Genomic DNA, 12932 nt, shown 5'->3' on the forward strand with positions numbered 1-12932 from the left:
CATGTTTCCTAATACATTCTTATCAAATAGGGGGCTCGTGCAAACGCATTTTGTATTTGGTTAGATACGCCATCAGTAGCCTACTGTTATATATAAGAACGTAATAGTGGTCTATTTTAAAAGTAAGCTTATATAGGCTCGCTACATTTGTGCCATTAAAAAGAGAGTAAACTGTAGATGAATCCAGGGTTAATTCTGGTTAGGCAGGTTTGTTCGGTAAATGACAGAGAGACAGAGTGACCGAGGGATTAGTAGAGCAAATGGAATTACGGGCCTCCCAAACATGTGATAAAGATTTCATTATCTGGCTCTCACACACACCATGTGTCACCTCACTGTCAGGGAAACCTGACTTCAGATGTGTGGAAAAAGCGTTCTGTTAGCAGAACGCTGTTATGTCTGTGCCATAAAAACGCCGCACAGGAACAGGGTGGCAATTGTACTGCAATAGGAATGTACTTGAAACTTAAAGAACTTAAAAGAAGGCTGGAAAAGCCAGGAAAAATGGGAGGGGGATAAATTAAACCAAAGAAAAACAGGAGGAAAAAAAAGGTTATAAAAAGGGATAAGAATAGAATAGAATAGAATAGAATAGAATAGAATAGAATAGAAAAAGGCAGCATTTGAAAAAAGTTTTTTGAGGAAAGCAAATAAAATCACTGAAAAAATAAAATGAAATAAAAAAATCTTGAAACTAAAACAGACAAGAAAAAAGAAATTATTTAGAAAAAAATTAAATGTCTGTAAAGAAAAAAAGAATAAACTAATTTAGAGAGAGTGAGCTGATCAGTCCCTGCCTTCTCAAGGTTAGGAAGCTGGCTACATCCTTAATGGAATCAAATCTGATTAGATAATTAGCATAGTATTTGCATAATGGCACTGCAATTCATTACCTTGCGTGTGAGTTCATCAGCATAGCGTGAGCTGCAGTGTTTCTACTCCCCTCTGTCCTGTAACAAAGCTCAGACTCTCCACTGCCGTCCGAAAAGGTCAACTCATTTACTGCCTCCTGTACCAACTAATATCTATCAAAGACTCGCACACTTGCGGAATGCCTTGAGAAATCTCCGGGAGGTCTGAACCAGAACCACAGTAACCAATCTAACCGCTGTGCCAAGCAGACAATATTTGCAGACTTCTACTGATTTAATTCACTATAATGAATATTTTTTGCAAATGATTCAAGGAGGAACAGTTTAGAGATACTACATTCGGTCATTCTGCTATCCTCAATAAATTGTATATAATTTTATATTTAGCTGTATACTTTTCATCCAAAACAATAAGGAGAGGCATTTAAAACAAAGCTGATAGTTCAATGAGCCAAAAATGAGAACTCTATAATGTCTGATAAGATCTCTGAGTAAAATGGAGCTTATGTATCTTGAATTTTTAGATTTAAATACCTAGTAATCTCACACCTGTCTCAAGATTTCAACAAACTTTATTCAATATCCCATTCTATGCAATACACAATAATTTTACTTAACTTTAAGTAGTTTCCAGTTCAGAAAAGATCATAAATGTCTAAAACATCAAATATTGTCTGCAATCAATACTACCTCAAATAGTCTTTTTATACCAAAATATCTAAGCTTGCCATTCATATTAATTTTATAGTTCTATACTGTTCTGTAACGACTGTCTTATGTGTGAGCTTTTAGAAATCGTCCTTGAGAAAGCTGATACCATGTCTCCTAAATTGAGAAAACACTACCTCTGAGCACTAACAGGTTTCCTTGGGAAAATAAAAGGAAGTTGCATCACAGATAAACTAACAGACGGAAAGAAAGATTACAGAATTAAAAACAGTGAGAGACACTTCTTCATCACTGTCCTTTAACTTTTTGTTGTTTGCTGACATATGCCTGTGCCAGAGAGAAGAACAGGGCACTGACTGATATGATTGACTTCAGACGAGCGCAGAAGAATGGCGTCCGAGAGCCGTGAGATACGCAGACATGAGCGACAAGCCCTGGGCTACCCAAAACAGCTGCTGCCTCTCACTTCCTCCCTTTATGATACTGCAGACACAACACTGTCAAATATTACAAAGTGCTACAATTAGGAACCTTCCTAAGGTTTAACCGCAAGAGGTTTCTGAGGAAAGGTTTAAAAATGAGAGCTGTACGCGCTGTAAAACTCGAGCTGCGATGAAAGGTGAAAGGAAGAGATGCGATGGAAACAAACGCAGATAAATTAAACATTTCGTAGAATCACTCAGATGCAAATGGGCTCCTAAATGGAAGCCCTTGTCGTCTTAACTGGGCATACAGCCAGGCTGATTTGTAATAATGTCCCTCAGTCTAGCAGAGGGATTTAACGCAGCATGGCAGTAGCGGGAGAGACAGACAGCGTTGGAGACAGCTCTACAATACAAACGCTTTTAATGCAACGCAGGCAAATAACGCGCTAATGCATCTGACTGGCTATACTGTATTGTCAGTCTGCCAGGTTCTCGCTGACTGGGCTCTGACTTAGCACTTAAATTAGGTTGAGGGAAGAAACTAGGTTGGCAAGTGGAATTGCAGCATATGCCTGGATTTATTTTAGTTCATATTCATGCAATAGAAAGTCACACCCTTTAAACTGTATTACAATTTCTAATGTCCAATGACTGGTTATTTTCACACATGGTTCGACTGATCAGCTGTGTATTCCTTGTAAATGAGCCCACAAGTCGTAATTTGCATTAATTTGCAAATTAAGAAGCGGTACATCCACACGATTTTTACTCTTTTACTCTTTATACACACAATTTTCTGAGCCAATATCTTAGACAAGTATTGAAATTTCGTGAAAATTATGGGATACAGGATATCTCTATACACTGTGTGCAATTTTAAAAAAAAATATCTGTAAGGCTGTCCCTCAGAGTCTAGTTTTCATTTGCTTAAATTAAATAGGGCATCTTATGTGCAGGTCTATTAGACTGGGCTGCATTCAAACCAACTGCAAATCAATATGTGTGTGTGTGTGTGTGTGTGTGTGTGTGTGTGTGTGTGTGTGTGTGTGTGTGTGTGTGTGTGTGTGATTTTTTTTAAGTTTAATTGTTGCATTCATTAATTTATTATGCTTTCAGAATTGACCACTGCCAACTAAACAACTCCTAAAAAAAATTCAAGCATATAAGATTTCACATATGTTGCACCAACAAACATTCCTACTCTGAAGCTAAATGTACTCAGGTCTGCAACATATTTCTATTGTGAAGAAAAAGGGTCAAGCTGAGAGAAACATTTGGCAATAACCCTACAAAACCTGAGAACTTTTAAATAATGCAGCTATGCTGTGTAAAATTGCACGTTTGTGGATGCACTTAAGCCCTGCAAAGAATCAAGACAATTCCAAGCCTTGTCTATTGAAGAATGAAGTTATTTGGCCACTCTGAGACATGAAATTTTGGATCGGGTGAGACGGCAGGGATGACATGTGGTACAACAGCGTTCCACAGGGATGCTCAGCCCAACAGCAAGTCAAGGCTAAATCGGGCCCATCTACAAGCCTCCCTAGAGGAGCCAGCTATGAAATGACATGACAGCACACATGTACTGCCAGACTGAAATATCACAGTTCTTTCTTTCTCTCCTTCTTTAAAAAAACATGCAGAGAAAGTCATTTTGGCACCTGGCTGAACACAAACACAACATTTCTCAAAACTCCACATGCAAGATCAAAACCACAACAAACACCGCATGGCAAATAAAGCATCATTCATGGTCTCAAGCTAGATAAACCCTCATGAGACTGAGTCATACTGTGCCGTTTATGCATTTTAGCAGCTGATACAAATACCTACTGGGTATAAGACCACCAGGGAGGCAGACGCCACAGTTAAGACCATTCAGACTGGAGTTAGAATACCTTTTGTGTTTGTCTTCAATTAATACTGATTTAATTACACTTTTTTAAAAGTCAGACATGGTGAACAGCTATTAGCACAAAAAAAAGCACTAAAAACATGGATGTAAACACAAGAGAGCACAACTTGAAGAAGAAAACTGTTCTGTACCTTTGCCCTTGGCTTGAGAAAGGAGATGAAAAGGAACAGAGAGATAAAGAGTATCCACAGAGGGGAAGCATGGAGAGATATGAAGAATCCGTCAAAGCACAGTTCACATCTATGCATTCAAGGTTCAGAGTTACAGTTTAGCTCATTCGGTGCACAGCAATTCAGTCAATTCCAGCATGCATAATCAATCTGAATAGAGTGAATACCGGTGAAGGGGTGTGGCATACCTTGATCCGCCATCATCATGTGTGCAAATCCTTTGAGAAACAGAGAAAGTGGCAAAAAGAACATCTTTAGATGTATATCAGAACATACAATGATATTAAATCTTAATTATTTATTGTTATTTATTTTTAGGCTTGGTTGCACTTATATTTTAAGGTGTCATTGTTACACAGGTTTTACTATTGTAATAACAATTAATTATGCATAATTACATGAAAGTGACCCTGATGCTAACTCCAACCATATAGTAAGTACATGTAGTTCATTAAGATTACTCAGCACTTAAAGGCATATTTACTCTGTAACAAGGATGCCTTAAAATTATATGCAACCTAAAGTTTTTATCATTTGACAAAGTGGTAATTACAAAACTCTCGCTTTCTGCATTTTTATGGAAAATTGTAGTTTAGCTCCTTTATTTATTTATTTATTTTATTTAGATGTTTTATCTAATGTGACAGCTCAATTGTTTGCTTTTAAAGTGGAAATAAAAATGCAAATCTATGATGAATAGTCATCTAGGCAAACATTGGTGTAGAAATTGTTTACATTCAGAAACTGCAGAAAATTATTAAAAAAAGAAATGTCAAGTAACATGTTTAATTAAATGTGAAATTTTAATGTACAGTGGAAAGACTAAAAAGACGCTATTTACTCGAAAAAAAAAATTCCATTAATCTTTGGCCTGTTTTTTCAACAACTTATAAGACATTTTTTACAGTGTTGTGCATTTTACACATTGAGTTTCAACATTAAATTGAGGAGTAGATTATTATTGGTGACTATGGTAGAACTGTACAGTAAAAACATGCAGTTTGTTACAAATTCCACAAACACTGAACACTATTTGCAATTATATGTTGCAATTAAACATTACAATTAAGCAAAATGTGGTACTTTTATATGTAATAATGTTATAATAATGTTATTGTGGATCATTAAGTATTTTTCACTGTGGTAAAGAGAGTACTATTATGTTTGAAAGTATCTGTATATGTGAATTACATATGCACTCTACATCATTAATACATTCACCGTCTATAAAAGACAGCTTCAGTTCAGCCTTAAGGACATTATCAGCTCACCTGGGATGCTGTTGGCCTCTGATGCAGTTGCAGCAAAGAAGACACAAAGGAAAAAGAAAAAAAAAAAAAAAGGAGAGAGAGACATTGAAGCCATTAGAGCCCACTCATATTATCTTTGCATGAAAACTATCATGCAAACTTTGACACTCCTGCCAGCATGCACTGAGCAGACGTCTGCCCTGTGCATGTACATAGAAACCCTTAAAATGCCCCTTGTATCCATCCATCCACCACCTCTTTTCTACGGGATATAAGGAGAGGGGAATCAGATCTGTGGTGTATGAAACAACATGACACACCGACATCTAAGAGGTCTAGTTCATCTTCCATGTCTTACACACACTCCCAAAGCCCACATCCACGCCTGGGTCATAAATCCAAACAGGCAACAGAACCTGCTCCCTTTAGAGAGGGTTGTGGATTTATGGGACGCTGATGTTTGTCTAAAGCACTGTTCCATACTCAGAGCCTGGTAGAGTTTACTCTCAATGTAGACACACACTCGCTCTCTCTCTCTCTTTGTGTCACAGGCCGCCTTTGGCACTGAAGCACTGGGCTGACTCATTTCATTAATGCACTCTGGTCGTCTCCCAAACCAAAGGGCATCCAACACTGATAAACGGGGCATTGCAATGCTCTGTGTGATGAAAAACAGCTAATCTACGATTTCTCTAATCTGTTCCGGCTAGGGATGATTCACGATCATCTGAACATCCAACTACTCGATTAGTGAGGTCAGCGATTCTTAAGCTTTGATATTTTTAGCAGTGGTGCTTTTATTGAGCTAAACATCAGCTGTTAAACATTAGAAATAAAATGAAGCCATTTTAAAGCATTTAGGCTTTAAAAAAAATAATTTCAATATTTAAACACAGAAATCTATTTTGCGTGTGTGCATACATACATAAAAAAATGATTTCTGTGTTATTTGACTATTTAAACACAAAAATCTATTATGGATGTATGCACACGTATAGACAACTTTTTATTAATACAACTTTAGATTAGGAAAAACTATAATAGTTTTAATAGTAAAAATATATTCCAATTATTTTTTAATGATTTGTAAATGTGCGTAATATATGAAATGACAAACTAAATCTTTTAATATATAGAGACATAACTATGGTTAGCTTTACTTTTTAAAATGTTGTATTCATTATTATTTAGTTAACTTTGAAATTATACAGATTATTACAATTAATTATTTCATATGATTTACAGATTTTACTATAGATTTTTAGTGCCAGACACTGACAGGCTAAAAAACCAATTTATCTGTTGCCAGTGCACACAAACTGCAACTAATACAGGAAATTAAGGGAAACCTGATGGGGTCTGCCTCCATGAAATGCTTTTAGTGCAGAGTAATTACAGCTACATTAGACATTAATTTAGTCCTGTATGTGTTGATGTCTGTACTGGCTGAAAAATGCAATATGTTGTCTCTCATGGTCACTCATTTCGGGACACGTTCCAATGTGTAAGTGTGTGTCTGTCTGCCGTGCTTGTTAAAGGCTGGTACTGGACATTAAGTCCTCTGATGAGATGCATTAACCTGATGGGGAAAGTATTAGGATGTGATTGGAGAGCGGGAATGCTGAGTTACACTTAGGATGTGAGAGCCACGGTGACTTGATTGATGTGTTCAGCTCTTGAGATGACCTGTCCTGAAGTTCTGGCTGGAATATGAATGTCTACATGCACTGTCAGCCTTATACGATGACCTGGTTTCTCAGAAACAGCGGTGAAATAGAAATTAATGTTTAGTTGTAGCACATCAATAGATCTTTCCAAATTTCTCCAAAGCAATAGGTTTGCCAGTTTAAACATGTAAAGAGTGAATTAAATGTTTCTCAACAAATTTTAAGCATCACTTTTAGTCCCAGTTATATTAAGTGTCCATAAAAACTGTGTAGTTACATACTGTAGTCACTATATGTGTATGTAGTATGTAACCACAGTGCAAGTATACATTGGTACACGGTAGTATCTACAGCGGTAATGTTTGCGTAACTACATATATGTCACAACCCACTCAATGGTAAAGAAAGTGTTACACTTTATAATAAGTAGACAATTGCTATGTATTCACCATGTAATTACCCTGACATTACACAGCAGCGGCCAGTAAGTTAGGCTTTACATATAAATTGTGGTTGGTGTCCAGAATGTTACACTATATTAAGAGGACAGTTTTGAATAGTTACCATGTCAATCCAACTCGAGATCCAACTAGTTAGTGAAGTGAAAAAAGTGTTGTTACATACCATTATGAGGGTTGTTACGTGTGCAGTTGCAGAAATATTACAGCTATGGGTACTATGTACCAATGTGCATTTACACTGTAATTACATAATGTGTACACATCTAGATACACATGCATTAGTATAAAGAGACAGTATAAAGTTAAAATTTCGTTCAAATAGTAAAAATGTTAAGTTCAATTACATAGACAGTTCTCCTATATACAAACAAATAGCAAACCATAACTAGAAAATTAGAAAGCATTATGCTTTAACAACTCCAAAACCTCCTTATAATGCACTTTTGAATTTGCTTTGTTTACATTAAATAACACGAGGAGATTTGTAAAGAGTGGCCAGCTTAAACATAAACCTCAGCGTACCAATTCAGAGACCATCCACATGGGAAGACAGATTGAGTGTTTGTTTGGCTGCCAAATGTTTATTATTCTAATCCGCCAAAAGATTACGCGCTTTCGCAAATGATGCAGCGGCATGGCTATCACGATTTTCACAGTGCGAGGAACATACGCCACAGCAACGCAAAACAGTTCTGAGGCCATTTTAGCCATCTGGCCATCGAGAGGAGTGTCAGATTGTTGTTGCCGCTGCTATGGCAATTGGATTCAGTCAAACGTACATAAGGCTAATGCTTAACACTTGGACCAGCTTGCCATATGGCTCCGACCCGATATTTATTACCCACATACAGATGTTTCAAAAGCCCAAAGACACAAGATTAAGATGGAATTAAGATTGCTCAGTGGATTTTCGTAATGTTGTTATCAAACACTGATGTCAGCCATTAATGTGTCGTTTCACAATACTGGTTTTGATTTGGATTTGTAAGGGACGCCAGCGGAGGAAGTTCAGCTGTAGTCTTACAGAGCCTTTAAGGTCAGGCTACCCCTGTGCACCAAAATAAATGGCCCCAAAAATGGTTTATTTATTCTTTTATGATTGGCTGAAGTGATTCCCAGCATTCAAAGCCATCAAAGCTGCTTTTACATCTGGCTTTAGCCCCTATCAGTGGACTGCAGGACCCAGTCAGCCAAACAAGATGGAGAGCAACAACGGCTGTAAATCAAGCCCAAAACTCTGCTCTCTTTACAACCAATAAATCTAGCCCTAGTGCCCGGTCTTCTACACATCCCTCCTTTTCTCATTTTCTCTTTCTTGCGCTCTAAAACAGGCTGTACCTGCATGCACATTCACTTCTATATTAAATACCTAAATACACAGATAGCATCCTGACTTTAACATTTTAATCACATTCAGTAACTGTGTAATTAAGGAGAGCATTGCAGAAGGTTGTGTCTACAATGGGAGTAACAACTCATAGGGCTCAGAGCACTGATCAACGATCAATCACCCAGCTTAAACACTCCAATCACAAGGGAAAAGAAATTTAGGCCTAAACAAGACAGGATATATATATATATACACATTAGTTTCTGTAATTGTTTTCTAGCTAATTCAAATAAATTATTTATCAGATAAGATAAATAAAACCCATATTTTTGTTACAGTTGAAAGCATTTAAGAGTCTATCTTTAAAGCAAAAATGATCAAAATAAAGTGAAATATTAAAATAATATATATTTAAATATATATATATCATGGTGTACCTTTCATTACCATCAGGATCATCTACCAGGATCTAAAACGTTTCATGGAGGAAGAAAGTTGTGATTTTCTTCTGTGATATAACAAAATTTAATTTAGTTATGATGATAATTATTACAAAATAAATATCGCAAACCAAGATCTGTATGTAAATGAGCACATTCGATAATCAAGGTCATAAAAATTTCTTTGTAGGAAAAACAGTAATGACGCTATAAAGAATTGCAATTGACATGTTTAAAATAGGCAATTATCCCCGTCTCTGATTCATTCTCTGTTGAAGAGGTGCAACAACAAAACCCAGAGCTGTGAAATGGCCTCCTCAAATCCCCAGAGAAACTAAAATGGCCACTTCAGAAAAACAACCAAGGGATCTGAAAAGGCACCTTAACATCCTAACACCCCACCTCCTCAGCTGGGCACACTAACACGCACAAATGCTTGCCAGACACAAACAGCTTAGTGCTTTACAGAGGTAAAAACGCAGGCTTTGCTAGTAGTGGATTTCAATGACATTCGCTTTGAATTGACCGTAAGAAGCGATGAGGGAATTGAGGAGGGTCTCATGGAGCTGATCGAAAAAAATTCCCAGCTTAAAAACACCTGCCAATGCAGAAAACAGTTCACCTTCTGTAGACAAGCTAAGAGACGCATATTAACCGGGCCTCAGACTCAAACTTGGTAGCATTAAGGATTCTGGGAAACATTATTCACATTTCAACAGTTAAGACCAACAATTTCAAGTATGATTAGATGAGTGCCAATAAATGTCTGAAAAAAATATTTGACATTGCACATACAGTACAAAGTCAAGATTGCATTTGCTCTCTATTGAGAAGCTGTAAAATATAAACTGTTTTACCTTCGTTGCAGAATCGCCAATGTATTCCGTCTTAGAACAATCACAAAGCGGTTCCCCATCCACAACGGAGCATGTTCCTCCATTCTCGCACGGGTTCTCCATGCAGATCCCTCTATGTCCATACGGACCCTCTGGCTGCTTAGCAGAATAGGTTCCTTGTTATTGTACTTCAGTTCCCTGATAATTCCCTTAAGCGGCGGAAGATCCTTCACTGTCGGGAGAGTGAGCACAGAAATTCGAATATCTTGAGGGACTCCGCCCAGGAAGAGGTCACTAACGATCTTCATGTACTGCCTCTGTGGCCGCACCTCACCCGATTTGCTCACTCCGTCCAGAACCAGTACAGTTCTCAGGTTGTACCTGCTCAGGGTGGCAGAATGCCAGCTGCTGTCATTGACTCGCTTGTCCGATACAACTGTGGTCTCAGCGCAGTCGACGCGAACTGCAACTGGAGCTTCCCTTCGACCACCATGAGTTGCAGGAAGTCGCAGAAACCTCCATCATCAAAGTACAGGATTAAGGCAGTGGACACGTCTGTTTTGAACTGGAAGCTGAGGTCACTTCTGGTGCTGGCGTCCCAGCGGAGATAGCGTGCCCACTGGCCTTGCGACCCTGTAAACTCCAGGCCCAAGCAGGGCCCAAGCACAGTACTGATCAGCAGCTGCAACTGGACTGGGAATCTGAAGAAATTCATTGTAAAAGTGCTGGAGATTTGGGGTTATTATCCTGAACAGAAGGAAATCATTGAATTTGCTTTGGTTCAAAGGTCAGTATATCCAAAGTACATCCCACAGTATGCCCAGAGATACTAAAGAAGAGGTGAGATCGTCAACGCAGCGACAAACAAAAAATATCCTAAAAGAGGAGAGGAGTTAGGAGGAGAACAGTCTTAAATAACAGTCATAAGGCCAATGACATTGCACAACAATCCAATCTCTGTCAGGCGACAATAAAAGTACTTCTTCCACGTTTCCTGGGAACGACTTGAAGAGACGAGCAGATGAGGTGCTGTGTGTCTACTGAGGTGCTGTTTTCTTCTGGTATCTCCTCAGACCTCAATCATCCAGACAGGTCCTCCAGGTCGGACTCTTTTTGTATTTAGGAAACCAGCGCAGACTGCATGATGCCTTGTGGGTAATGTAGTCCATGCGGTTACTCTGCCCGTCTAGCGCACAATAGCTGTCAAAATAGAAAAGCATCAAATTACAAACAAATCCACAGATTTTGTCACACAAGAGTGTGATTTTTTTTAAACATAAAACACTAAAGCATTAAAATATATTATGTAACAAAACATTTAGTATAGTTTCATAACTATAATCATGAAAAGCTGCATCTGAATAAGTCTCCCGTCATTTTTGTACAATGCAACTCCTGATAAAGCCTAATTAAAAGTTTCTATTTTAGAGACATTTTACCCAAAAGACTATTGTGCGTTATCGGTCATCTAGTGTGTAAATTACCAGCATTATTCACATGGCAAATGCAGCTATCATTCAATAGCAGTGAGTCCGTGTTTATCTGATGATGTGGAAAATTAAAAGGCTTTCTGCAGGATGCGCAAAGCATGAAAACAATAATATGCGTGTTGACACATTCCCATGACATATACATTTCCAGCACCATAGTTATCTAAACACTAGGTCTAAAAACCTAGAATATTTTGCTTTAAAAAAATATTTAATTTAGGTGTGGTCCTTTATTTTAAACCATTTTTTAAATGAAGATGATGTATAAAAATGATATTCAAATCTAAAAATGATTGTATTATTAATTTTTTTTTTTAGAAATGGTGCATAGGATGCATTATAAAAAGCAACCGAGAAGTTTGTTTTATGGATTAAAATAATTACAGGGTTTTTAACACATCCTTAAGCGCAAACAAAATACCCTGTTTTGTTCTACAAATATGAGAGAAGATTCCCATGCTGAGCTGACATTTGGCCTCGAACCAGCACAGATTAGCAGGACTTTTGTGAAGGCAAAACGCAGCTCCGGCTCCTCTTAACGTGTGTCCCCTACGTGCATAAATGAATAGGCTCCAATTACATGGCAACATGCGAGGTGTAACCTAATAGACATCTAATATTGCCCGTGTCCTTGCCAGAGGCGTAGGCAGCAGGTACAGCAGGACAATAGCTCTACCAGCCCACGCGATTCAACCGAGCCGAAACACAATGCATGCCGTCAGAGCTCTGCCTGCTGCAGCTGAAGAGGGGAAAAGAGCGAGAGACCGTGTGCTTGTAACAGATACTCCACGTTGGCTCGCGCCCACACCCAGAAATATGCATGCGTGCTTTCTCTTCTTCTTTTTTTTTGTCGGGCGAGGGCTCGCGAAGAGGAGAGAGGTGAAAAGGCTAAACTAAGCCCATCATTGTCCTCGTTGATACGTTATTGACACACCCCACTGGGAAAGGCAGACGACACCACAAAATAAAACCCCTGCGTTTGGATCCCACTTAAAAAGTAGGCAAGTAGGAGAAGGAGGTGGTAATGGAGGAAAGGGGGGCATGTTAATGACAGCAGGCCCAACCATTCATCAGACACACAAAGCTGGGTTTTACCACAGGTGCCTCAATTACGCTCTGCCATTACACCAGAAGAGCTGCGACAAAATGTCCTCCAGTGCGCCCCGATGATATCATGGAGGCTTGGGGAGGAGGGCGCGCCATTTCAGCGAGCTCGGCTCCGACGCGTGACACGGTTGCCGTCGAGCATCCGCGTGGTGGAGCGGAGGTGTGGGCGAGGTAGAGCCGGGCCAAAATGGATGACATCAGCGTCCGGTGCTCTCCTCCTGGGCCGCCAGCCGGCGAATGGGAGGCGTGAGGCTCCTACCTGGCCTCATACAGTCAACCCCACCCCCCTCCAAGCGAGCC

The 12932-nt window shown here is 38.9% G+C and overlaps 1 long non-coding RNA gene and 1 pseudogene across 1 annotated transcript; both read right to left on the minus strand.

Moving 5' to 3' along the window:
- Positions 1-3326: 3326 nt before the first annotated feature.
- Positions 3327-5349, minus strand: LOC122361614. The gene is made up of 3 exons (XR_006252986.1): positions 5323-5349; positions 4240-4269; positions 3327-4024 (listed from the first exon to the last, which is right to left on the minus strand). It is a non-coding gene; the product is annotated as an uncharacterized LOC122361614 (long non-coding RNA).
- Positions 5350-9687: 4338 nt separating this feature from the next.
- On the minus strand, positions 9688-10921 carry LOC122361983 (annotated as a pseudogene).
- Between the last annotated feature and the right edge of the window lie 2011 nt (positions 10922-12932).

This window comes from Puntigrus tetrazona, chromosome 17 (genome assembly GCF_018831695.1).
Source record: "Puntigrus tetrazona isolate hp1 chromosome 17, ASM1883169v1, whole genome shotgun sequence".
Lineage (NCBI taxonomy): Eukaryota > Metazoa > Chordata > Actinopteri > Cypriniformes > Cyprinidae > Puntigrus > Puntigrus tetrazona.